The sequence below is a fragment of the Garra rufa genome, chromosome 1 (genome assembly GCF_049309525.1).
Source record: "Garra rufa chromosome 1, GarRuf1.0, whole genome shotgun sequence".
NCBI classification, from domain to species: Eukaryota; Metazoa; Chordata; class Actinopteri; order Cypriniformes; family Cyprinidae; genus Garra; species Garra rufa.
The window spans coordinates 80,389,329-80,411,870 of NC_133361.1; the positions used below are offsets into that span (position 1 = coordinate 80,389,329).

At 44.2% G+C, this 22,542-nt stretch overlaps 24 non-coding genes across 24 annotated transcripts; all 24 read right to left on the reverse strand.

The window, feature by feature from the left end:
* Positions 1-182: 182 nt before the first annotated feature.
* Positions 183-255, reverse strand: trnav-cac (transfer RNA valine (anticodon CAC)). Its single transcript has one exon. It is a non-coding gene; the product is annotated as a tRNA-Val (tRNA).
* A 979-nt stretch (positions 256-1,234) lies between these two features.
* On the reverse strand, positions 1,235-1,307 carry trnav-cac (transfer RNA valine (anticodon CAC)). The gene has a single exon. It is a non-coding gene; the product is annotated as a tRNA-Val (tRNA).
* A 1,178-nt stretch (positions 1,308-2,485) lies between these two features.
* trnav-aac (transfer RNA valine (anticodon AAC)) lies at positions 2,486-2,558 on the reverse strand. Its single transcript has one exon. It is a non-coding gene; the product is annotated as a tRNA-Val (tRNA).
* A 784-nt stretch (positions 2,559-3,342) lies between these two features.
* trnav-cac (transfer RNA valine (anticodon CAC)) lies at positions 3,343-3,415 on the reverse strand. Its single transcript has one exon. It is a non-coding gene; the product is annotated as a tRNA-Val (tRNA).
* A 1,042-nt stretch (positions 3,416-4,457) lies between these two features.
* Positions 4,458-4,530, reverse strand: trnav-cac (transfer RNA valine (anticodon CAC)). Its single transcript has one exon. It is a non-coding gene; the product is annotated as a tRNA-Val (tRNA).
* Positions 4,531-4,653: 123 nt separating this feature from the next.
* Positions 4,654-4,726, reverse strand: trnav-aac (transfer RNA valine (anticodon AAC)). The gene has a single exon. It is a non-coding gene; the product is annotated as a tRNA-Val (tRNA).
* Positions 4,727-6,564: 1,838 nt separating this feature from the next.
* On the reverse strand, positions 6,565-6,637 carry trnav-cac (transfer RNA valine (anticodon CAC)). The gene has a single exon. It is a non-coding gene; the product is annotated as a tRNA-Val (tRNA).
* Positions 6,638-7,616: 979 nt separating this feature from the next.
* trnav-cac (transfer RNA valine (anticodon CAC)) lies at positions 7,617-7,689 on the reverse strand. Its single transcript has one exon. It is a non-coding gene; the product is annotated as a tRNA-Val (tRNA).
* A 1,178-nt stretch (positions 7,690-8,867) lies between these two features.
* trnav-aac (transfer RNA valine (anticodon AAC)) lies at positions 8,868-8,940 on the reverse strand. Its single transcript has one exon. It is a non-coding gene; the product is annotated as a tRNA-Val (tRNA).
* Positions 8,941-9,724: 784 nt separating this feature from the next.
* On the reverse strand, positions 9,725-9,797 carry trnav-cac (transfer RNA valine (anticodon CAC)). Its single transcript has one exon. It is a non-coding gene; the product is annotated as a tRNA-Val (tRNA).
* A 1,042-nt stretch (positions 9,798-10,839) lies between these two features.
* trnav-cac (transfer RNA valine (anticodon CAC)) lies at positions 10,840-10,912 on the reverse strand. The gene has a single exon. It is a non-coding gene; the product is annotated as a tRNA-Val (tRNA).
* Positions 10,913-11,035: 123 nt separating this feature from the next.
* trnav-aac (transfer RNA valine (anticodon AAC)) lies at positions 11,036-11,108 on the reverse strand. The gene has a single exon. It is a non-coding gene; the product is annotated as a tRNA-Val (tRNA).
* A 303-nt stretch (positions 11,109-11,411) lies between these two features.
* On the reverse strand, positions 11,412-11,484 carry trnai-aau (transfer RNA isoleucine (anticodon AAU)). The gene has a single exon. It is a non-coding gene; the product is annotated as a tRNA-Ile (tRNA).
* Positions 11,485-12,086: 602 nt separating this feature from the next.
* On the reverse strand, positions 12,087-12,159 carry trnav-aac (transfer RNA valine (anticodon AAC)). Its single transcript has one exon. It is a non-coding gene; the product is annotated as a tRNA-Val (tRNA).
* Positions 12,160-13,321: 1,162 nt separating this feature from the next.
* Positions 13,322-13,394, reverse strand: trnav-cac (transfer RNA valine (anticodon CAC)). Its single transcript has one exon. It is a non-coding gene; the product is annotated as a tRNA-Val (tRNA).
* Positions 13,395-14,373: 979 nt separating this feature from the next.
* Positions 14,374-14,446, reverse strand: trnav-cac (transfer RNA valine (anticodon CAC)). Its single transcript has one exon. It is a non-coding gene; the product is annotated as a tRNA-Val (tRNA).
* A 1,358-nt stretch (positions 14,447-15,804) lies between these two features.
* trnai-aau (transfer RNA isoleucine (anticodon AAU)) lies at positions 15,805-15,877 on the reverse strand. The gene has a single exon. It is a non-coding gene; the product is annotated as a tRNA-Ile (tRNA).
* A 602-nt stretch (positions 15,878-16,479) lies between these two features.
* On the reverse strand, positions 16,480-16,552 carry trnav-aac (transfer RNA valine (anticodon AAC)). The gene has a single exon. It is a non-coding gene; the product is annotated as a tRNA-Val (tRNA).
* Positions 16,553-17,156: 604 nt separating this feature from the next.
* On the reverse strand, positions 17,157-17,229 carry trnav-aac (transfer RNA valine (anticodon AAC)). Its single transcript has one exon. It is a non-coding gene; the product is annotated as a tRNA-Val (tRNA).
* A 303-nt stretch (positions 17,230-17,532) lies between these two features.
* Positions 17,533-17,605, reverse strand: trnai-aau (transfer RNA isoleucine (anticodon AAU)). Its single transcript has one exon. It is a non-coding gene; the product is annotated as a tRNA-Ile (tRNA).
* A 1,162-nt stretch (positions 17,606-18,767) lies between these two features.
* Positions 18,768-18,840, reverse strand: trnav-cac (transfer RNA valine (anticodon CAC)). Its single transcript has one exon. It is a non-coding gene; the product is annotated as a tRNA-Val (tRNA).
* A 979-nt stretch (positions 18,841-19,819) lies between these two features.
* trnav-cac (transfer RNA valine (anticodon CAC)) lies at positions 19,820-19,892 on the reverse strand. The gene has a single exon. It is a non-coding gene; the product is annotated as a tRNA-Val (tRNA).
* Positions 19,893-21,070: 1,178 nt separating this feature from the next.
* On the reverse strand, positions 21,071-21,143 carry trnav-aac (transfer RNA valine (anticodon AAC)). Its single transcript has one exon. It is a non-coding gene; the product is annotated as a tRNA-Val (tRNA).
* A 784-nt stretch (positions 21,144-21,927) lies between these two features.
* Positions 21,928-22,000, reverse strand: trnav-cac (transfer RNA valine (anticodon CAC)). Its single transcript has one exon. It is a non-coding gene; the product is annotated as a tRNA-Val (tRNA).
* Between the last annotated feature and the right edge of the window lie 542 nt (positions 22,001-22,542).

Genomic DNA, 22,542 nt, shown 5'->3' on the forward strand with positions numbered 1-22,542 from the left:
AGCTGTTTCCGCTCAGTTTGGAACCGAGGACCTTTCGCGTGTAAAGCGAACGTGATGACCACTACAGAAACCTGACGGGGAGCCTCTCTTCTTTTAACACTACTTGGCAGAAGAGGCCTTTGTAGTGTTGACTAAGAATGCAGCAGAGCCTGGCTTAAGCAATTTTGGAAAAAGCCAGTAGCTGTTTCCACCCAGTTTCGAACTGGGGACCTTTTGCGTGTGAGGCGAACGTGATAACCACTACACTATGGAAACTTGAAAGTACACAGCCAGCAATCTCCTGGTGATCGCTTGCTGTAAAACGAATAAAGGAAAAGATAACTAAATCCCTCCCCTGACTTTGCAAACAGTTCATGTTTACCCACGAAAGAGAAACACTGTTTCTGCTCGGTTTCGATCCGTGGACATTTCGCGTGTTAGGTGAACGTGATGACCACTACACTACAGAAACTTGATTGTGATCCACCGTTCTTTTAACTCGGCTTGGCAGAAGGCCTTTGTAGTGTTGACAAAGAAAGCAACAGATCCCTACTTAAGCAATTTTGGAAAAAGCCACCAGCTGTTGCCACCCAGTTTCGAACTGGGGACTTTTCGCATGAGGCGAACGTGACAACCACTACACTATGGAATCCCGTGCAGAGATGACTGCCAGCAATCTCCTGGTGATCGCTTGTGGAAGAGCGAACTAAGGAAAAGATAATTAAACACCTCACCTGACTTTGTAAACATTTCATGTTTTCCCACAAAAGAGAAACACTGTCTCTGCTCGGTAAATCCACTTGGCAGAAGGCAATTGTATTGTTTACGAAGAAAGCAGTAGATCCCCACTTAAACAATTTTGGAAAAAGCCAACAGCTGTTTCTGCACAGTTTTAAACTGGGGACCTTTCGTATGTGAGTTGAATGTGATAACCATTACACTACAGAAACTTGTGCAGAGAAGACAGCCAGCAATCTCGTGGTGATCGCTTGTTGAAAAACCTATAAAGGAAAAGATTACTAAATCTCTCGTCTGACGATGCAAACAATTAATGTTTTACGTCCAAGGCAAAAAGCTGTTTCCGCTCAGTTTGGAACCGAGGACCTTTCGCGTGTAAAGCGAACGTGATGACCACTACAGAAACCTGACGGGGAGGCTCTCTTCTTTTACCACTACTTGGCAGAAGAGGCCTTTGTAGTGTTGACTAAGAATGCATCAGAGCCTGGTTTAAGTAATTTTGGAAAAAGCCAGTAGCTGTTTCCACCCAGTTTCGAACTGGGGACCTTTCGCGTGTGAGGCGAACGTGATAACCACTACACTATGGAAACTTGCAAAAAGTACACAGCCAGCAATCTCCTGGTGATCGCTTGCTGTAAAACGAATAAAGGAAAAGATAACTAAATCCCTCCCCTGACTTTGCAAACAGTTCATGTTTACCCACGAAAGAGAAACACTGTTTCTGCTCGGTTTCGAACAGAGGACCTTTCGCGTGTTAGGCGAAGGTGATGACCACTACACTACAGAAACTTGATTAGGATCCACCGTTCTTTTAACTCGGCTTGGCAGAAGGCCTTTGTAGTGTTGACGAAGAAAGCAACAGATCCCTACTTAAGCAACTTTGGAAAAAGCCACCAGCTGTTACCACCAAGTTTCGAACTGGGGACCTTTCGCATGCGGCAAACGTGACAACCACTACACTATGGAATCCTTCACAGAGAAGACTGCCAGCAATCTCCTGGTGATCGCTTGTGGAAGAGCGAACTAAGGAAAAGATAATTAAACACCTCACCTGACTTTGCAAACATTTCATGTTTTCCCACAAAAGAGAAACTCTGTTTCTGCTCGGTAAATTCACTTGGCAGAAGGCATTTGTAGTGTTTACGAAGAAAGCAGTAGATCCCTACTTAAACAATTTTGGAAAAAGCCAACAGCTATTTCAGCACAGTTTTAAACTGGGGACATTTCGTATGTGAGGTGAATGTGATAACCATTACACTACAGAAACTTGTGCAGAGAAGACAGCCAGCAATCTCGTGGTGATTGCTTGTTGAAAAACCTATAAAGGAAAAGATTACTAAATCTCTCGTCTGACGATGCAAACAATTAATGTTTTACGTCCAAGGCAAAAAGCTGTTTCCGCTCAGTTTGGAACCGAGGACCTTTCGCGTGTAAAGCAAACGTGATGACCACTAGAGAAACCTGACGGGGAGCCTCTCTTCTTTTAACACTACTTGGCAGAAGAGGCCTTTGTAGTGTTGACTAAGAATGCAGCAGAGCCTGGCTTAAGCAATTTTGGAAAAAGCCAGTAGCTGTTTCCACCCAGTTTCAAAATGGGGACCTTTCGCGTGTGAGGCGAACGTGATAACCACTACACTATGGAAACTTGAAAGTACACAGCCAGCAATCTCCTGGTGATCGCTTGCTGTAAAACGAATAAAGGAAAAGACAACTAAATCCCTCCCCTGACTTTGCAAACAGTTCATGTTTACCCACGAAAGAGAAACACTGTTTCTGCTCGGTTTCGAACCGAGGACCTTTCGCGTGTTAGGCGAACGTGATGACCACTACACTACAGAAACTTGATTATGATCCACCGTTCTTTTAACTCGGCTTGGCAGAAGGCCTTTGTAGTGTTGACGAAGAAAGCAACAGATCCCTACTTAAGCAATTTTGGAAAAAGCCACCAGCTGTTGCCACCCAGTTTCGAACTGGGGACCTTTCGCATGAGGCGAACGTGACAACCACTACACTATGGAATCCCGTGCAGAGATGACTGCCAGCAATCTCCTGGTGATCGCTTGTGGAAGAGCGAACTAAGGAAAAGATAATTAAACACCTCACCTGACTTTGTAAACATTTCATGTTTTCCCACAAAAGAGAAACACTGTCTCTGCTCGGTAAATCCACTTGGAAGAAGGCATTTGTAGTGTTTACGAAGAAAGCAGTAGATCCCTACTTTAAACAATTTTGTAAAAAGCCAACAGCTGTTTCAAAACAGTTTCAAACTGGGGCCCTTTTGTGTGTGAGGTGAACGTGATAACCATTACACTACAGAAACTTGTGCAGAGAAGACAGCCAGCAATCTCGTGGTGATTGCTTGTTGAAAAACCTATAAAGGAAAAGATTACTAAATCTCTCGTCTGACGATGCAAACAATTAATGTTTTACGTCCAAGGCAAAAAGCTGTTTCCGCTCAGTTTGGAACCGAGGACCTTTCGCGTGTAAAGCGAACGTGATGACCACTACAGAAACCTGACGGGGAGCCTCTCTTCTTTTAACACTACTTGGCAGAAGAGGCCTTTGTAGTGTTGACTAAGAATGCAGCAGAGCCTGGTTTAAGTAATTTTGGAAAAAGCCAGTAGCTGTTTCCACCCAGTTTCGAACTGGGGACCTTTCGCGTGTGAGGCGAACGTGATAACCACTACACTATGGAAACTTGCAAAAAGTACACAGCCAGCAATCTCCTGGTGATCGCTTGCTGTAAAACGAATAAAGGAAAAGATAACTAAATCCCTCCCCTGACTTTGCAAACAGTTCATGTTTACCCACGAAAGAGAAACACTGTTTCTGCTCGGTTTCGAACCGAGGACCTTTTGCGTGTTAGGCGAACGTGATGACCACTACACTACAGAAACTTGATTACGATCCACCGTTCTTTTAACTCGCCTTTGCAGAAGGTAATGCAAAACTTGAACTTGATAATGATCCACCGTTCTTTTAACTCGGCTTGGCAGAAGGCCTTTGTAGTGTTGACGAAGAAAGCAACAGATCCCTACTTAAGCAATTTTGGAAAAAGCCACCACCTGTTGCCACCCAGTTTCGAACTGGGGACCTTTCGCATGAGGCGAACGTGACAACCACTACACTATGGAATCCCGTGCAGAGATGACTGCCAGCAATCTCCTGGTGATCGCTTGTGGAAGAGCGAACTAAGGAAAAGATAATTAAACACCTCACCTGACTTTGTAAACATTTCATGTTTTCCCACAAAAGAGAAACACTGTCTCTGCTCGGTAAATCCACTTGGCAGAAGGCAATTGTATTGTTTACGAAGAAAGCAGTAGATCCCCACTTAAACAATTTTGGAAAAAGCCAACAGCTGTTTCAGCACAGTTTTAAACTGGGGACCTTTCGTATGTGAGGTGAATGTGATAACCATTACACTACAGAAACTTGTGCAGAGAAGACAGCCAGCAATCTCTTGGTGATCGCTTGTTGAAAAACCTATAAAGGAAAAGATTACTAAATCTCTCGTCTGACGATGCAAACAATTAATGTTTTACGTCCAAGGCAAAAAGCTGTTTCCGCTCAGTTTGGAACCGAGGACCTTTCGCGTGTAAAGCAAACGTGATGACCACTAGAGAAACCTGACGGGGAGCCTCTCTTCTTTTAACACTACTTGGCAGAAGAGGCCTTTGTAGTGTTGACTAAGAATGCAGCAGAGCCTGGCTTAAGCAATTTTGGAAAAAGCCAGTAGCTGTTTCCACCCAGTTTCGAACTGGGGACCTTTCGCGTGTGAGGCGAACGTGATAACCACTACACTATGGAAACTTGAAAGTACACAGCCAGCAATCTCCTGGTGATCGCTTGGTGTAAAACGAATAAAGGAAAAGATAACTAAATCCCTCCCCTGACTTTGCAAACAGTTCATGTTTACCCACGAAAGAGAAACACTGTTTCTGCTCGGTTTCGAACCGAGGACCTTTCGCGTGTTAGGCGAACGTGATGACCACTACACTACAGAAACTTGATTATGATCCACCGTTCTTTTAACTCGGCTTGGCAGAAGGCCTTTGTAGTGTTGACGAAGAAAGCAACAGATCCCTACTTAAGCAATTTTGGAAAAAGCAACCAGCTGTTGCCACCCAGTTTCGAACTGGGGACCTTTCGCATGAGGCGAACGTGACAACCACTACACTATGGAATCCTTTGCAGAGATGACTGCCAGCAATCTCCTGGTGATCGCTTGTGGAAGAGCGAACTAAGGAAAAGATAATTAAACACCTCACCTGACTTTGTAAACATTTCATGTTTTCCCACAAAAGAGAAACACTGTCTCTGCTCGGTAAATCCACTTGGCAGAAGGCATTTGTAGTGTTTAAGAAGAAAGCAGTAGATCCCTACTTAAACAATTTTGGAAAAAGCCAACAGCTGTTTCAGAACAGTTTTAAACTGGGGACCTTTCGTATGTGAGGAGAATGTGATAACCATTACACTACAGAAACTTGTGCAGAGAAGACAGCCAGCAATCTCGTGGTGATCGCTTGTTGAAAAACCTATAAAGGAAAAGATTACTAAATCTCTCGTCTGACGATGCAAACAATTAATGTTTTACGTCCAAGGCAAAAAGCTGTTTCCGCTCAGTTTGGAACCGAGGACCTTTCGCGTGTAAAGCGAACGTGATGACCACTACAGAAACCTGACGGGGAGGCTCTCTTCTTTTAACACTACTTGGCAGAAGAGGCCTTTGTAGTGTTGACTAAGAATGCATCAGAGCCTGGTTTAAGTAATTTTGGAAAAAGCCAGTAGCTGTTTCCACCCAGTTTCGAACTGGGGACCTTTCGCGTGTGAGGCGAACGTGATAAACACTACACTATGGAAACTTGCAAAAAGCACGCAGCCAGCAATCTCCTGGTGATCGCTTGCTGTAAAACGAATAAAGGAAAAGATAACTAAATCCCTCCCCTGACTTTGCAAACAGTTCATGTTTACCCACGAAAGAGAAACACTGTTACTGCTCGGTTTCGAACCGAGGACCTTTCGCGTGTTAGGCGAACGTGATGACCACTACACTACAGAAACTTGATTACGATCCACCGTTCTTTTAACTCGGCTTGGCAGAAGGCCTTTGTAGTGTTGTCGAAGAAAGCAACAGATCCCTACTTAAGCAATTTTGGGAAAAGCCACCAGCTGTTACCACCAAGTTTCGAACTGGGGACCTTTCGCATGCGGCAAACGTGACAACCACTACACTATGGAATCCTTCGCAGAGAAGACTGCCAGCAATCTCCTGGTGATCGCTTGTGGAAGAGCGAACTAAGGAAAAGATAATTAAACACCTCACCTGACTTTGCAAACATTTCATGTTTTCCCACAAAAGAGAAACTCTGTTTCTGCTCGGTAAATCCACTTGGCAGAAGGCATTTGTAGTGTTTACGAAGAAAGCAGTAGATCCCTACTTAAACAATTTTGGAAAAAGCCAACAGCTGTTTCAAAACAGTTTCAAACTGGGGCCCTTTTGTGAGTGAGGTGAACGTGATAACCATTACACTACAGAAACTTGTGCAGAGAAGACAGCCAGCAATCTCGTGGTGATTGCTTGTTGAAAAACCTATAAAGGAAAAGATTACTAAATCTCTCGTCTGACGATGCAAACAATTAATGTTTTACGTCCAAGGCAAAAAGCTGTTTCCGCTCAGTTTGGAACCGAGGACCTTTCGCGTGTAAAGCGAACGTGATGACCACTACAGAAACCTGACGGGGAGCCTCTCTTCTTTTAACACTACTTGGCAGAAGAGGCCTTTGTAGTGTTGACTAAGAATGCAGCAGAGCCTGGCTTAAGCAATTTTGGAAAAAGCCAGTAGCTGTTTCCACCCAGTTTCGAACTGGGGACCTTTTGCGTGTGAGGCGAACGTGATAACCACTACACTATGGAAACTTGAAAGTACACAGCCAGCAATCTCCTGGTGATCGCTTGCTGTAAAACGAATAAAGGAAAAGATAACTAAATCCCTCCCCTGACTTTGCAAACAGTTCATGTTTACCCACGAAAGAGAAACACTGTTTCTGCTCGGTTTCGATCCGTGGACATTTCGCGTGTTAGGTGAACGTGATGACCACTACACTACAGAAACTTGATTGTGATCCACCGTTCTTTTAACTCGGCTTGGCAGAAGGCCTTTGTAGTGTTGACAAAGAAAGCAACAGATCCCTACTTAAGCAATTTTGGAAAAAGCCACCAGCTGTTGCCACCCAGTTTCGAACTGGGGACTTTTCGCATGAGGCGAACGTGACAACCACTACACTATGGAATCCCGTGCAGAGATGACTGCCAGCAATCTCCTGGTGATCGCTTGTGGAAGAGCGAACTAAGGAAAAGATAATTAAACACCTCACCTGACTTTGTAAACATTTCATGTTTTCCCACAAAAGAGAAACACTGTCTCTGCTCGGTAAATCCACTTGGCAGAAGGCAATTGTATTGTTTACGAAGAAAGCAGTAGATCCCCACTTAAACAATTTTGGAAAAAGCCAACAGCTGTTTCTGCACAGTTTTAAACTGGGGACCTTTCGTATGTGAGGTGAATGTGATAACCATTACACTACAGAAACTTGTGCAGAGAAGACAGCCAGCAATCTCGTGGTGATCGCTTGTTGAAAAACCTATAAAGGAAAAGATTACTAAATCTCTCGTCTGACGATGCAAACAATTAATGTTTTACGTCCAAGGCAAAAAGCTGTTTCCGCTCAGTTTGGAACCGAGGACCTTTCGCGTGTAAAGCGAACGTGATGACCACTACAGAAACCTGACGGGGAGGCTCTCTTCTTTTACCACTACTTGGCAGAAGAGGCCTTTGTAGTGTTGACTAAGAATGCATCAGAGCCTGGTTTAAGTAATTTTGGAAAAAGCCAGTAGCTGTTTCCACCCAGTTTCGAACTGGGGACCTTTCGCGTGTGAGGCGAACGTGATAACCACTACACTATGGAAACTTGCAAAAAGTACACAGCCAGCAATCTCCTGGTGATCGCTTGCTGTAAAACGAATAAAGGAAAAGATAACTAAATCCCTCCCCTGACTTTGCAAACAGTTCATGTTTACCCACGAAAGAGAAACACTGTTTCTGCTCGGTTTCGAACAGAGGACCTTTCGCGTGTTAGGCGAAGGTGATGACCACTACACTACAGAAACTTGATTAGGATCCACCGTTCTTTTAACTCGGCTTGGCAGAAGGCCTTTGTAGTGTTGACGAAGAAAGCAACAGATCCCTACTTAAGCAACTTTGGAAAAAGCCACCAGCTGTTACCACCAAGTTTCGAACTGGGGACCTTTCGCATGCGGCAAACGTGACAACCACTACACTATGGAATCCTTCACAGAGAAGACTGCCAGCAATCTCCTGGTGATCGCTTGTGGAAGAGCGAACTAAGGAAAAGATAATTAAACACCTCACCTGACTTTGCAAACATTTCATGTTTTCCCACAAAAGAGAAACTCTGTTTCTGCTCGGTAAATTCACTTGGCAGAAGGCATTTGTAGTGTTTACGAAGAAAGCAGTAGATCCCTACTTAAACAATTTTGGAAAAAGCCAACAGCTATTTCAGCACAGTTTTAAACTGGGGACATTTCGTATGTGAGGTGAATGTGATAACCATTACACTACAGAAACTTGTGCAGAGAAGACAGCCAGCAATCTCGTGGTGATTGCTTGTTGAAAAACCTATAAAGGAAAAGATTACTAAATCTCTCGTCTGACGATGCAAACAATTAATGTTTTACGTCCAAGGCAAAAAGCTGTTTCCGCTCAGTTTGGAACCGAGGACCTTTCGCGTGTAAAGCAAACGTGATGACCACTAGAGAAACCTGACGGGGAGCCTCTCTTCTTTTAACACTACTTGGCAGAAGAGGCCTTTGTAGTGTTGACTAAGAATGCAGCAGAGCCTGGCTTAAGCAATTTTGGAAAAAGCCAGTAGCTGTTTCCACCCAGTTTCAAAATGGGGACCTTTCGCGTGTGAGGCGAACGTGATAACCACTACACTATGGAAACTTGAAAGTACACAGCCAGCAATCTCCTGGTGATCGCTTGCTGTAAAACGAATAAAGGAAAAGACAACTAAATCCCTCCCCTGACTTTGCAAACAGTTCATGTTTACCCACGAAAGAGAAACACTGTTTCTGCTCGGTTTCGAACCGAGGACCTTTCGCGTGTTAGGCGAACGTGATGACCACTACACTACAGAAACTTGATTATGATCCACCGTTCTTTTAACTCGGCTTGGCAGAAGGCCTTTGTAGTGTTGACGAAGAAAGCAACAGATCCCTACTTAAGCAATTTTGGAAAAAGCCACCAGCTGTTGCCACCCAGTTTCGAACTGGGGACCTTTCGCATGAGGCGAACGTGACAACCACTACACTATGGAATCCCGTGCAGAGATGACTGCCAGCAATCTCCTGGTGATCGCTTGTGGAAGAGCGAACTAAGGAAAAGATAATTAAACACCTCACCTGACTTTGTAAACATTTCATGTTTTCCCACAAAAGAGAAACACTGTCTCTGCTCGGTAAATCCACTTGGAAGAAGGCATTTGTAGTGTTTACGAAGAAAGCAGTAGATCCCTACTTTAAACAATTTTGTAAAAAGCCAACAGCTGTTTCAAAACAGTTTCAAACTGGGGCCCTTTTGTGTGTGAGGTGAACGTGATAACCATTACACTACAGAAACTTGTGCAGAGAAGACAGCCAGCAATCTCGTGGTGATTGCTTGTTGAAAAACCTATAAAGGAAAAGATTACTAAATCTCTCGTCTGACGATGCAAACAATTAATGTTTTACGTCCAAGGCAAAAAGCTGTTTCCGCTCAGTTTGGAACCGAGGACCTTTCGCGTGTAAAGCGAACGTGATGACCACTACAGAAACCTGACGGGGAGCCTCTCTTCTTTTAACACTACTTGGCAGAAGAGGCCTTTGTAGTGTTGACTAAGAATGCAGCAGAGCCTGGTTTAAGTAATTTTGGAAAAAGCCAGTAGCTGTTTCCACCCAGTTTCGAACTGGGGACCTTTCGCGTGTGAGGCGAACGTGATAACCACTACACTATGGAAACTTGCAAAAAGTACACAGCCAGCAATCTCCTGGTGATCGCTTGCTGTAAAACGAATAAAGGAAAAGATAACTAAATCCCTCCCCTGACTTTGCAAACAGTTCATGTTTACCCACGAAAGAGAAACACTGTTTCTGCTCGGTTTCGAACCGAGGACCTTTTGCGTGTTAGGCGAACGTGATGACCACTACACTACAGAAACTTGATTACGATCCACCGTTCTTTTAACTCGCCTTTGCAGAAGGTAATGCAAAACTTGAACTTGATAATGATCCACCGTTCTTTTAACTCGGCTTGGCAGAAGGCCTTTGTAGTGTTGACGAAGAAAGCAACAGATCCCTACTTAAGCAATTTTGGAAAAAGCCACCAGCTGTTGCCACCCAGTTTCGAACTGGGGACCTTTCGCATGAGGCGAACGTGACAACCACTACACTATGGAATCCCGTGCAGAGATGACTGCCAGCAATCTCCTGGTGATCGCTTGTGGAAGAGCGAACTAAGGAAAAGATAATTAAACACCTCACCTGACTTTGTAAACATTTCATGTTTTCCCACAAAAGAGAAACACTGTCTCTGCTCGGTAAATCCACTTGGCAGAAGGCAATTGTATTGTTTACGAAGAAAGCAGTAGATCCCCACTTAAACAATTTTGGAAAAAGCCAACAGCTGTTTCAGCACAGTTTTAAACTGGGGACCTTTCGTATGTGAGGTGAATGTGATAACCATTACACTACAGAAACTTGTGCAGAGAAGACAGCCAGCAATCTCTTGGTGATCGCTTGTTGAAAAACCTATAAAGGAAAAGATTACTAAATCTCTCGTCTGACGATGCAAACAATTAATGTTTTACGTCCAAGGCAAAAAGCTGTTTCCGCTCAGTTTGGAACCGAGGACCTTTCGCGTGTAAAGCAAACGTGATGACCACTAGAGAAACCTGACGGGGAGCCTCTCTTCTTTTAACACTACTTGGCAGAAGAGGCCTTTGTAGTGTTGACTAAGAATGCAGCAGAGCCTGGCTTAAGGAATTTTGGAAAAAGCCAGTAGCTGTTTCCACCCAGTTTCGAACTGGGGACCTTTCGCGTGTGAGGCGAACGTGATAACCACTACACTATGGAAACTTGAAAGTACACAGCCAGCAATCTCCTGGTGATCGCTTGCTGTAAAACGAATAAAGGAAAAGATAACTAAATCCCTCCCCTGACTTTGCAAACAGTTCATGTTTACCCACGAAAGAGAAACACTGTTTCTGCTCGGTTTCGAACCGAGGACCTTTCGCGTGTTAGGCGAACGTGATGACCACTACACTACAGAAACTTGATTATGATCCACCGTTCTTTTAACTCGGCTTGGCAGAAGGCCTTTGTAGTGTTGACGAAGAAAGCAACAGATCCCTACTTAAGCAATTTTGGAAAAAGCAACCAGCTGTTGCCACCCAGTTTCGAACTGGGGACCTTTCGCATGAGGCGAACGTGACAACCACTACACTATGGAAACTTGAAAGTACACAGCCAGCAATCTCCTGGTGATCGCTTGCTGTAAAACGAATAAAGGAAAAGATAACTAAATCCCTCCCCTGACTTTGCCACCAGTTCATGTTTACCCACGAAAGAGAAACACTGTTTCCGCTCGGTTTCGAACCGTGGACCTTTCGCGTATTAGGCGAACGTGATGACCACTACACTACAGAAACTTGATTGTAATCCACCATTCTTTTAACTTGGCTTGGCAGAAGGCCTTTGTAGTGTTGACGAAGAAAGCAACAGATCCCTACTTAAGCAATTTTGGAAAAAGCCACCAGCTGTTGCCACCCAGTTTCGAACTGGGGACCTTTCGCATGAGGCGAACGTGACAACCACTACACTATGGAATCCCGTGCAGAGATGACTGCCAGCAATCTCCTGGTGATCGCTTGTGGAAGAGCGAACTAAGGAAAAGATAATTAAACACCTCACCTGACTTTGTAAACATTTCATGTTTTCTCACAAAAGAGAAACACTGTCTCTGCTCGGTAAATCCACTTGGCAGAAGGCAATTGTATTGTTTACGAAGAAAGCAGTAGATCCCTACTTTAAACAATTTTGTAAAAAGCCAACAGCTGTTTCAAAACAGTTTCGAACTGGGGCCCTTTTGTGTGTGAGGTGAACGTGATAACCACTACACTATGGAAACTTGAAAGTACACAGCCAGCAATCTCCTGGTGATCGCTTGCTGTAAAATGAATAAAGGAAAAGATAACTAAATCCCTCCCCTGACTTTGCAAACAGTTCATGTTTACCCACAAAAGAGAAACACTGTTTCTGCTCGGTTTCGAACCGAGGACCTTTCGCGTGTTAGGCGAACGTGATGACCACTACACTACAGAAACTTGATTATGATCCACCGTTCTTTTAACTCGGCTTGGCAGAAGGCCTTTGTAGTGTTGACGAAGAAAGCAACAGATCCCTACTTAAGCAATTTTGGAAAAAGCCACCCGCTGTTGCCACCCAGTTTCGAACTGGGGACCTTTCGCATGAGGCGAACGTGACAACCACTACACTATGGAATCCTTTGCAGAGATGACTGCCAGCAATCTCCTGGTGATCGCTTGTGGAAGAGCGAACTAAGGAAAAGATAATTAAACACCTCACCTGACTTTGTAAACATTTCATGTTTACCCACGAAAGAGAAACACTGTTACTGCTCGGTTTCGAACCGAGGACCTTTCGCGTGTTAGGCGAACGTGATGACCACTACACTACAGAAACTTGATTACGATCCACCGTTCTTTTAACTCGGCTTGGCAGAAGGCCTTTGTAGTGTTGTCGAAGAAAGCAACAGATCCCTACTTAAGCAATTTTGGGAAAAGCCACCAGCTGTTACCACCAAGTTTCGAACTGGGGACCTTTCGCATGCGGCAAACGTGACAACCACTACACTATGGAATCCTTCGCAGAGAAGACTGCCAGCAATCTCCTGGTGATCGCTTGTGGAAGAGCGAACTAAGGAAAAGATAATTAAACACCTCACCTGACTTTGCAAACATTTCATGTTTTCCCACAAAAGAGAAACTCTGTTTCTGCTCGGTAAATCCACTTGGCAGAAGGCATTTGTAGTGTTTACGAAGAAAGCAGTAGATCCCTACTTAAACAATTTTGGAAAAAGCCAACAGCTGTTTCAAAACAGTTTCAAACTGGGGCCCTTTTGTGAGTGAGGTGAACGTGATAACCATTACACTACAGAAACTTGTGCAGAGAAGACAGCCAGCAATCTCGTGGTGATTGCTTGTTGAAAAACCTATAAAGGAAAAGATTACTAAATCTCTCGTCTGACGATGCAAACAATTAATGTTTTACGTCCAAGGCAAAAAGCTGTTTCCGCTCAGTTTGGAACCGAGGACCTTTCGCGTGTAAAGCGAACGTGATGACCACTACAGAAACCTGACGGGGTGCCTCTCTTCTTTTAACACTACTTGGCAGAAGAGGCCTTTGTAGTGTTGACTAAGAATGCAGCAGAGCCTGGCTTAAGCAATTTTGGAAAAAGCCAGTAGCTGTTTCCACCCAGTTTCGAACTGGGGACCTTTTGCGTGTGAGGCGAACGTGATAACCACTACACTATGGAAACTTGAAAGTACACAGCCAGCAATCTCCTGGTGATCGCTTGCTGTAAAACGAATAAAGGAAAAGATAACTAAATCCCTCCCCTGACTTTGCAAACAGTTCATGTTTACCCACGAAAGAGAAACACTGTTTCTGCTCGGTTTCGATCCGTGGACATTTCGCGTGTTAGGTGAACGTGATGACCACTACACTACAGAAACTTGATTGTGATCCACCGTTCTTTTAACTCGGCTTGGCAGAAGGCCTTTGTAGTGTTGACAAAGAAAGCAACAGATCCCTACTTAAGCAATTTTGGAAAAAGCCACCAGCTGTTGCCACCCAGTTTCGAACTGGGGACTTTTCGCATGAGGCGAACGTGACAACCACTACACTATGGAATCCCGTGCAGAGATGACTGCCAGCAATCTCCTGGTGATCGCTTGTGGAAGAGCGAACTAAGGAAAAGATAATTAAACACCTCACCTGACTTTGTAAACATTTCATGTTTTCCCACAAAAGAGAAACACTGTCTCTGCTCGGTAAATCCACTTGGCAGAAGGCAATTGTATTGTTTACGAAGAAAGCAGTAGATCCCCACTTAAACAATTTTGGAAAAAGCCAACAGCTGTTTCTGCACAGTTTTAAACTGGGGACCTTTCGTATGTGAGGTGAATGTGATAACCATTACACTACAGAAACTTGTGCAGAGAAGACAGCCAGCAATCTCGTGGTGATCGCTTGTTGAAAAACCTATAAAGGAAAAGATTACTAAATCTCTCGTCTGACGATGCAAACAATTAATGTTTTACGTCCAAGGCAAAAAGCTGTTTCCGCTCAGTTTGGAACCGAGGACCTTTCGCGTGTAAAGCGAACGTGATGACCACTACAGAAACCTGACGGGGAGGCTCTCTTCTTTTACCACTACTTGGCAGAAGAGGCCTTTGTAGTGTTGACTAAGAATGCATCAGAGCCTGGTTTAAGTAATTTTGGAAAAAGCCAGTAGCTGTTTCCACCCAGTTTCGAACTGGGGACCTTTCGCGTGTGAGGCGAACGTGATAACCACTACACTATGGAAACTGGCAAAAAGTACACAGCCAGCAATCTCCTGGTGATCGCTTGCTGTAAAACGAATAAAGGAAAAGATAACTAAATCCCTCCCCTGACTTTGCAAACAGTTCATGTTTACCCACGAAAGAGAAACACTGTTTCTGCTCGGTTTCGAACAGAGGACCTTTCGCGTGTTAGGCGAAGGTGATGACCACTACACTACAGAAACTTGATTAGGATCCACCGTTCTTTTAACTCGGCTTGGCAGAAGGCCTTTGTAGTGTTGACGAAGAAAGCAACAGATCCCTACTTAAGCAACTTTGGAAAAAGCCACCAGCTGTTACCACCAAGTTTCGAACTGGGGACCTTTCGCATGCGGCAAACGTGACAACCACTACACTATGGAATCCTTCACAGAGAAGACTGCCAGCAATCTCCTGGTGATCGCTTGTGGAAGAGCGAACTAAGGAAAAGATAATTAAACACCTCACCTGACTTTGCAAACATTTCATGTTTTCCCACAAAAGAGAAACTCTGTTTCTGCTCGGTAAATTCACTTGGCAGAAGGCATTTGTAGTGTTTACGAAGAAAGCAGTAGATCCCTACTTAAACAATTTTGGAAAAAGCCAACAGCTATTTCAGCACAGTTTTAAACTGGGGACATTTCGTATGTGAGGTGAATGTGATAACCATTACACTACAGAAACTTGTGCAGAGAAGACAGCCAGCAATCTCGTGGTGATTGCTTGTTGAAAAACCTATAAAGGAAAAGATTACTAAATCTCTCGTCTGACGATGCAAACAATTAATGTTTTACGTCCAAGGCAAAAAGCTGTTTCCGCTCAGTTTGGAACCGAGGACCTTTCGCGTGTAAAGCAAACGTGATGACCACTAGAGAAACCTGACGGGGAGCCTCTCTTCTTTTAACACTACTTGGCAGAAGAGGCCTTTGTAGTGTTGACTAAGAATGCAGCAGAGCCTGGCTTAAGCAATTTTGGAAAAAGCCAGTAGCTGTTTCCACCCAGTTTCAAACTGGGGACCTTTCGCGTGTGAGGCGAACGTGATAACCACTACACTATAGAAACTTGATTATGATCCACCGTTCTTTTAACTCGGCTTGGCAGAAGGCCTTTGTAGTGTTGACGAAGAAAGCAACAGATCCCTACTTAAGCAATTTTGGAAAAAGCAACCAGCTGTTGCCACCCAGTTTCGAACTGGGGACCTTTCGCATGAGGCGAACGTGACAACCACTACACTATGGAAACTTGAAAGTACACAGCCAGCAATCTCCTGGTGATCGCTTGCTGTAAAACGAATAAAGGAAAAGATAACTAAATCCCTCCCCTGACTTTGCCACCAGTTCATGTTTACCCACGAAAGAGAAACACTGTTTCCGCTCGGTTTCGAACCGTGGACCTTTCGCGTATTAGGCGAACGTGATGACCACTACACTACAGAAACTTCATTGTAATCCACCATTCTTTTAACTTGGCTTGGCAGAAGGCCTTTGTAGTGTTGACGAAGAAAGCAACAGATCCCTACTTAAGCAATTTTGGAAAAAGCCACCAGCTGTTGCCACCCAGTTTCGAACTGGGGACCTTTCGCATGAGGCGAACGCGACAACCACTACACTATGGAATCCCGTGCAGAGATGACTGCCAGCAATCTCCTGGTGATCGCTTGTGGAAGAGCGAACTAAGGAAAAGATAATTAAACACCTCACCTGACTTTGTAAACATTTCATGTTTTCTCACAAAAGAGAAACACTGTCTCTGCTCGGTAAATCCACTTGGCAGAAGGCAATTGTATTGTTTACGAAGAAAGCAGTAGATCCCTACTTTAAACAATTTTGTAAAAAGCCAACAGCTGTTTCAAAACAGTTTCGAACTGGGGCCCTTTTGTGTGTGAGGTGAACGTGATAACCACTACACTATGGAAACTTGAAAGTACACAGCCAGCAATCTCCTGGTGATCGCTTGCTGTAAAATGAATAAAGGAAAAGATAACTAAATCCCTCCCCTGACTTTGCAAACAGTTCATGTTTACCCACAATAGAGAAACACTGTTTCTGCTCGGTTTCGAACCGAGGACCTTTCGCGTGTTAGGCGAACGTGATGACCACTACACTACAGAAACTTGATTATGATCCACCGTTCTTTTAACTCGGCTTGGCAGAAGGCCTTTGTAGTGTTGACGAAGAAAGCAACAGATCCCTACTTAAGCAATTTTGGAAAAAGCCACCCGCTGTTGCCACCCAGTTTCGAACTGGGGACCTTTCGCATGAGGCGAACGTGACAACCACTACACTATGGAATCCTTTGCAGAGATGACTGCCAGCAATGTCCTGGTGATCGCTTATGGAAGAGCGAACTAAGGAAAAGATAATTAAACACCTCACCTGACTTTGTAAACATTTCATGTTTTCCCACAAAAGAGAAACACTGTCTCTGCTCGGTAAATCCACTTGGCAGAAGGCATTTGTAGTGTTTAAGAAGAAAGCAGTAGATCCCTACTTAAACAATTTTGGAAAAAGCCAACAGCTGTTTCAGAACAGTTTTAAACTGGGGACCTTTCGTATGTGAGGAGAATGTGATAACCATTACACTACAGAAACTTGTGCAGAGAAGACAGCCAGCAATCTCGTGGTGATCGCTTGCTGTAAAACGAATAAAGGAAAAGATAACTAAATCCCTCCCCTGACTTTGCAAACAGTTCATGTTTACCCACGAAAGAGAAACAATGTTTCTGCTCGGTTTCGAACCGAGGACCTTTCGCGTGTTAGGCGAACGTGATGACCACTACACTACAGAAACTTGATTATGATCCACCGTTCTTTTAACTCGGCTTGGCAAAAGGCCTTTGTAGTGTTGACGAAGAAAGCAACAGATCCCTACTTAAGCAATTTTGGAAAAAGCAACCAGCTGTTGCCACCCAGTTTCGAACTGGGGACCTTTCGCATGAGGCGAACGTGACAACCACTACACTATGGAAACTTGAAAGTACACAGCCAGCAATCTCCTGGTGATCGCTTGCTGTAAAACGAATAAAGGAAAAGATAACTAAATCCCTCCCCTGACTTTGCCACCAGTTCATGTTTACCCACGAAAGAGAAACACTGTTTCCGCTCGGTTTCGAACCGTGGACCTTTCGCGTATTAGGCGAACGTGATGACCACTACACTACAGAAACTTGATTGTAATCCACCATTCTTTTAACTTGGCTTGGCAGAAGGCCTTTGTAGTGTTGACGAAGAAAGCAACAGATCCCTACTTAAGCAATTTTGGAAAAAGCCACCAGCTGTTGCCACCCAGTTTCGAACTGGGGACCTTTCGCATGAGGCGAACGTGACAACCACTACACTATGGAATCCTTTGCAGAGATGACTGCCAGCAATCTCCTGGTGATCGCTTGTGGAAGAGCGAACTAAGGAAAAGATAATTAAACACCTCACCTGACTTTGTAAACATTTCATGTTTACCCACGAAAGAGAAACACTGTTACTGCTCGGTTTCGAACCGAGGACCTTTCGCGTGTTAGGCGAACGTGATGACCACTACACTACAGAAACTTGATTACGATCCACCGTTCTTTTAACTCGGCTTGGCAGAAGGCCTTTGTAGTGTTGTCGAAGAAAGCAACAGATCCCTACTTAAGCAATTTTGGGAAAAGCCACCAGCTGTTACCACCAAGTTTCGAACTGGGGACCTTTCGCATGCGGCAAACGTGACAACCACTACACTATGGAATCCTTCGCAGAGAAGACTGCCAGCAATCTCCTGGTGATCGCTTGTGGAAGAGCGAACTAAGGAAAAGATAATTAAACACCTCACCTGACTTTGCAAACATTTCATGTTTTCCCACAAAAGAGAAACTCTGTTTCTGCTCGGTAAATCCACTTGGCAGAAGGCATTTGTAGTGTTTACGAAGAAAGCAGTAGATCCCTACTTAAACAATTTTGGAAAAAGCCAACAGCTGTTTCAAAACAGTTTCAAACTGGGGCCCTTTTGTGAGTGAGGTGAACGTGATAACCATTACACTACAGAAACTTGTGCAGAGAAGACAGCCAGCAATCTCGTGGTGATTGCTTGTTGAAAAACCTATAAAGGAAAAGATTACTAAATCTCTCGTCTGACGATGCAAACAATTAATGTTTTACGTCCAAGGCAAAAAGCTGTTTCCGCTCAGTTTGGAACCGAGGACCTTTCGCGTGTAAAGCGAACGTGATGACCACTACAGAAACCTGACGGGGAGCCTCTCTTCTTTTAACACTACTTGGCAGAAGAGGCCTTTGTAGTGTTGACTAAGAATGCAGCAGAGCCTGGCTTAAGCAATTTTGGAAAAAGCCAGTAGCTGTTTCCACCCAGTTTCGAACTGGGGACCTTTTGCGTGTGAGGCGAACGTGATAACCACTACACTATGGAAACTTGAAAGTACACAGCCAGCAATCTCCTGGTGATCGCTTGCTGTAAAACGAATAAAGGAAAAGATAACTAAATCCCTCCCCTGACTTTGCAAACAGTTCATGTTTACCCACGAAAGAGAAACACTGTTTCTGCTCGGTTTCGATCCGTGGACATTTCGCGTGTTAGGTGAACGTGATGACCACTACACTACAGAAACTTGATTGTGATCCACCGTTCTTTTAACTCGGCTTGGCAGAAGGCCTTTGTAGTGTTGACAAAGAAAGCAACAGATCCCTACTTAAGCAATTTTGGAAAAAGCCACCAGCTGTTGCCACCCAGTTTCGAACTGGGGACTTTTCGCATGAGGCGAACATAACAACCACTACACTATGGAATCCCGTGCAGAGATGACTGCCAGCAATCTCCTGGTGATCGCTTGTGGAAGAGCGAACTAAGGAAAAGATAATTAAACACCTCACCTGACTTTGTAAACATTTCATGTTTTCCCACAAAAGAGAAACACTGTCTCTGCTCGGTAAATCCACTTGGCAGAAGGCAATTGTATTGTTTACGAAGAAAGCAGTAGATCCCCACTTAAACAATTTTGGAAAAAGCCAACAGCTGTTTCTGCACAGTTTTAAACTGGGGACCTTTCGTATGTGAGGTGAATGTGATAACCATTACACTACAGAAACTTGTGCAGAGAAGACAGCCAGCAATCTCGTGGTGATCGCTTGTTGAAAAACCTATAAAGGAAAAGATTACTAAATCTCTCGTCTGACGATGCAAACAATTAATGTTTTACGTCCAAGGCAAAAAGCTGTTTCCGCTCAGTTTGGAACCGAGGACCTTTCGCGTGTAAAGCGAACGTGATGACCACTACAGAAACCTGACGGGGAGGCTCTCTTCTTTTACCACTACTTGGCAGAAGAGGCCTTTGTAGTGTTGACTAAGAATGCATCAGAGCCTGGTTTAAGTAATTTTGGAAAAAGCCAGTAGCTGTTTCCACCCAGTTTCGAACTGGGGACCTTTCGCGTGTGAGGCGAACGTGATAACCACTACACTATGGAAACTTGCAAAAAGTACACAGCCAGCAATCTCCTGGTGATCGCTTGCTGTAAAACGAATAAAGGAAAAGATAACTAAATCCCTCCCCTGACTTTGCAAACAGTTCATGTTTACCCACGAAAGAGAAACACTGTTTCTGCTCGGTTTCGAACAGAGGACCTTTCGCGTGTTAGGCGAAGGTGATGACCACTACACTACAGAAACTTGATTAGGATCCACCGTTCTTTTAACTCGGCTTGGCAGAAGGCCTTTGTAGTGTTGACGAAGAAAGCAACAGATCCCTACTTAAGCAACTTTGGAAAAAGCCACCAGCTGTTACCACCAAGTTTCGAACTGGGGACCTTTCGCATGCGGCAAACGTGACAACCACTACACTATGGAATCCTTCACAGAGAAGACTGCCAGCAATCTCCTGGTGATCGCTTGTGGAAGAGCGAACTAAGGAAAAGATAATTAAACACCTCACCTGACTTTGCAAACATTTCATGTTTTCCCACAAAAGAGAAACTCTGTTTCTGCTCGGTAAATTCACTTGGCAGAAGGCATTTGTAGTGTTTACGAAGAAAGCAGTAGATCCCTACTTAAACAATTTTGGAAAAAGCCAACAGCTATTTCAGCACAGTTTTAAACTGGGGACATTTCGTATGTGAGGTGAATGTGATAACCATTACACTACAGAAACTTGTGCAGAGAAGACAGCCAGCAATCTCGTGGTGATTGCTTGTTGAAAAACCTATAAAGGAAAAGATTACTAAATCTCTCGTCTGACGATGCAAACAATTAATGTTTTACGTCCAAGGCAAAAAGCTGTTTCCGCTCAGTTTGGAACCGAGGACCTTTCGCGTGTAAAGCAAACGTGATGACCACTAGAGAAACCTGACGGGGAGCCTCTCTTCTTTTAACACTACTTGGCAGAAGAGGCCTTTGTAGTGTTGACTAAGAATGCAGCAGAGCCTGGCTTAAGCAATTTTGGAAAAAGCCAGTAGCTGTTTCCACCCAGTTTCAAAATGGGGACCTTTCGCGTGTGAGGCGAACGTGATAACCACTACACTATGGAAACTTGAAAGTACACAGCCAGCAATCTCCTGGTGATCGCTTGCTGTAAAACGAATAAAGGAAAAGACAACTAAATCCCTCCCCTGACTTTGCAAACAGTTCATGTTTACCCACGAAAGAGAAACACTGTTTCTGCTCGGTTTCGAACCGAGGACCTTTCGCGTGTTAGGCGAACGTGATGACCACTACACTACAGAAACTTGATTATGATCCACCGTTCTTTTAACTCGGCTTGGCAGAAGGCCTTTGTAGTGTTGACGAAGAAAGCAACAGATCCCTACTTAAGCAATTTTGGAAAAAGCCACCAGCTGTTGCCACCCAGTTTCGAACTGGGGACCTTTCGCATGAGGCGAACGTGACAACCACTACACTATGGAATCCCGTGCAGAGATGACTGCCAGCAATCTCCTGGTGATCGCTTGTGGAAGAGCGAACTAAGGAAAAGATAATTAAACACCTCACCTGACTTTGTAAACATTTCATGTTTTCCCACAAAAGAGAAACACTGTCTCTGCTCGGTAAATCCACTTGGAAGAAGGCATTTGTAGTGTTTACGAAGAAAGCAGTAGATCCCTACTTTAAACAATTTTGTAAAAAGCCAACAGCTGTTTCAAAACAGTTTCAAACTGGGGCCCTTTTGTGTGTGAGGTGAACGTGATAACCATTACACTACAGAAACTTGTGCAGAGAAGACAGCCAGCAATCTCGTGGTGATTGCTTGTTGAAAAACCTATAAAGGAAAAGATTACTAAATCTCTCGTCTGACGATGCAAACAATTAATGTTTTACGTCCAAGGCAAAAAGCTGTTTCCGCTCAGTTTGGAACCGAGGACCTTTCGCGTGTAAAGCGAACGTGATGACCACTACAGAAACCTGACGGGGAGCCTCTCTTCTTTTAACACTACTTGGCAGAAGAGGCCTTTGTAGTGTTGACTAAGAATGCAGCAGAGCCTGGTTTAAGTAATTTTGGAAAAAGCCAGTAGCTGTTTCCACCCAGTTTCGAACTGGGGACCTTTCGCGTGTGAGGCGAACGTGATAACCACTACACTATGGAAACTTGCAAAAAGTACACAGCCAGCAATCTCCTGGTGATCGCTTGCTGTAAAACGAATAAAGGAAAAGATAACTAAATCCCTCCCCTGACTTTGCAAACAGTTCATGTTTACCCACGAAAGAGAAACACTGTTTCTGCTCGGTTTCGAACCGAGGACCTTTTGCGTGTTAGGCGAACGTGATGACCACTACACTACAGAAACTTGATTACGATCCACCGTTCTTTTAACTCGCCTTTGCAGAAGGTAATGCAAAACTTGAACTTGATAATGATCCACCGTTCTTTTAACTCGGCTTGGCAGAAGGCCTTTGTAGTGTTGACGAAGAAAGCAACAGATCCCTACTTAAGCAATTTTGGAAAAAGCCACCAGCTGTTGCCACCCAGTTTCGAACTGGGGACCTTTCGCATGAGGCGAACGTGACAACCACTACACTATGGAATCCCGTGCAGAGATGACTGCCAGCAATCTCCTGGTGATCGCTTGTGGAAGAGCGAACTAAGGAAAAGATAATTAAACACCTCACCTGACTTTGTAAACATTTCAT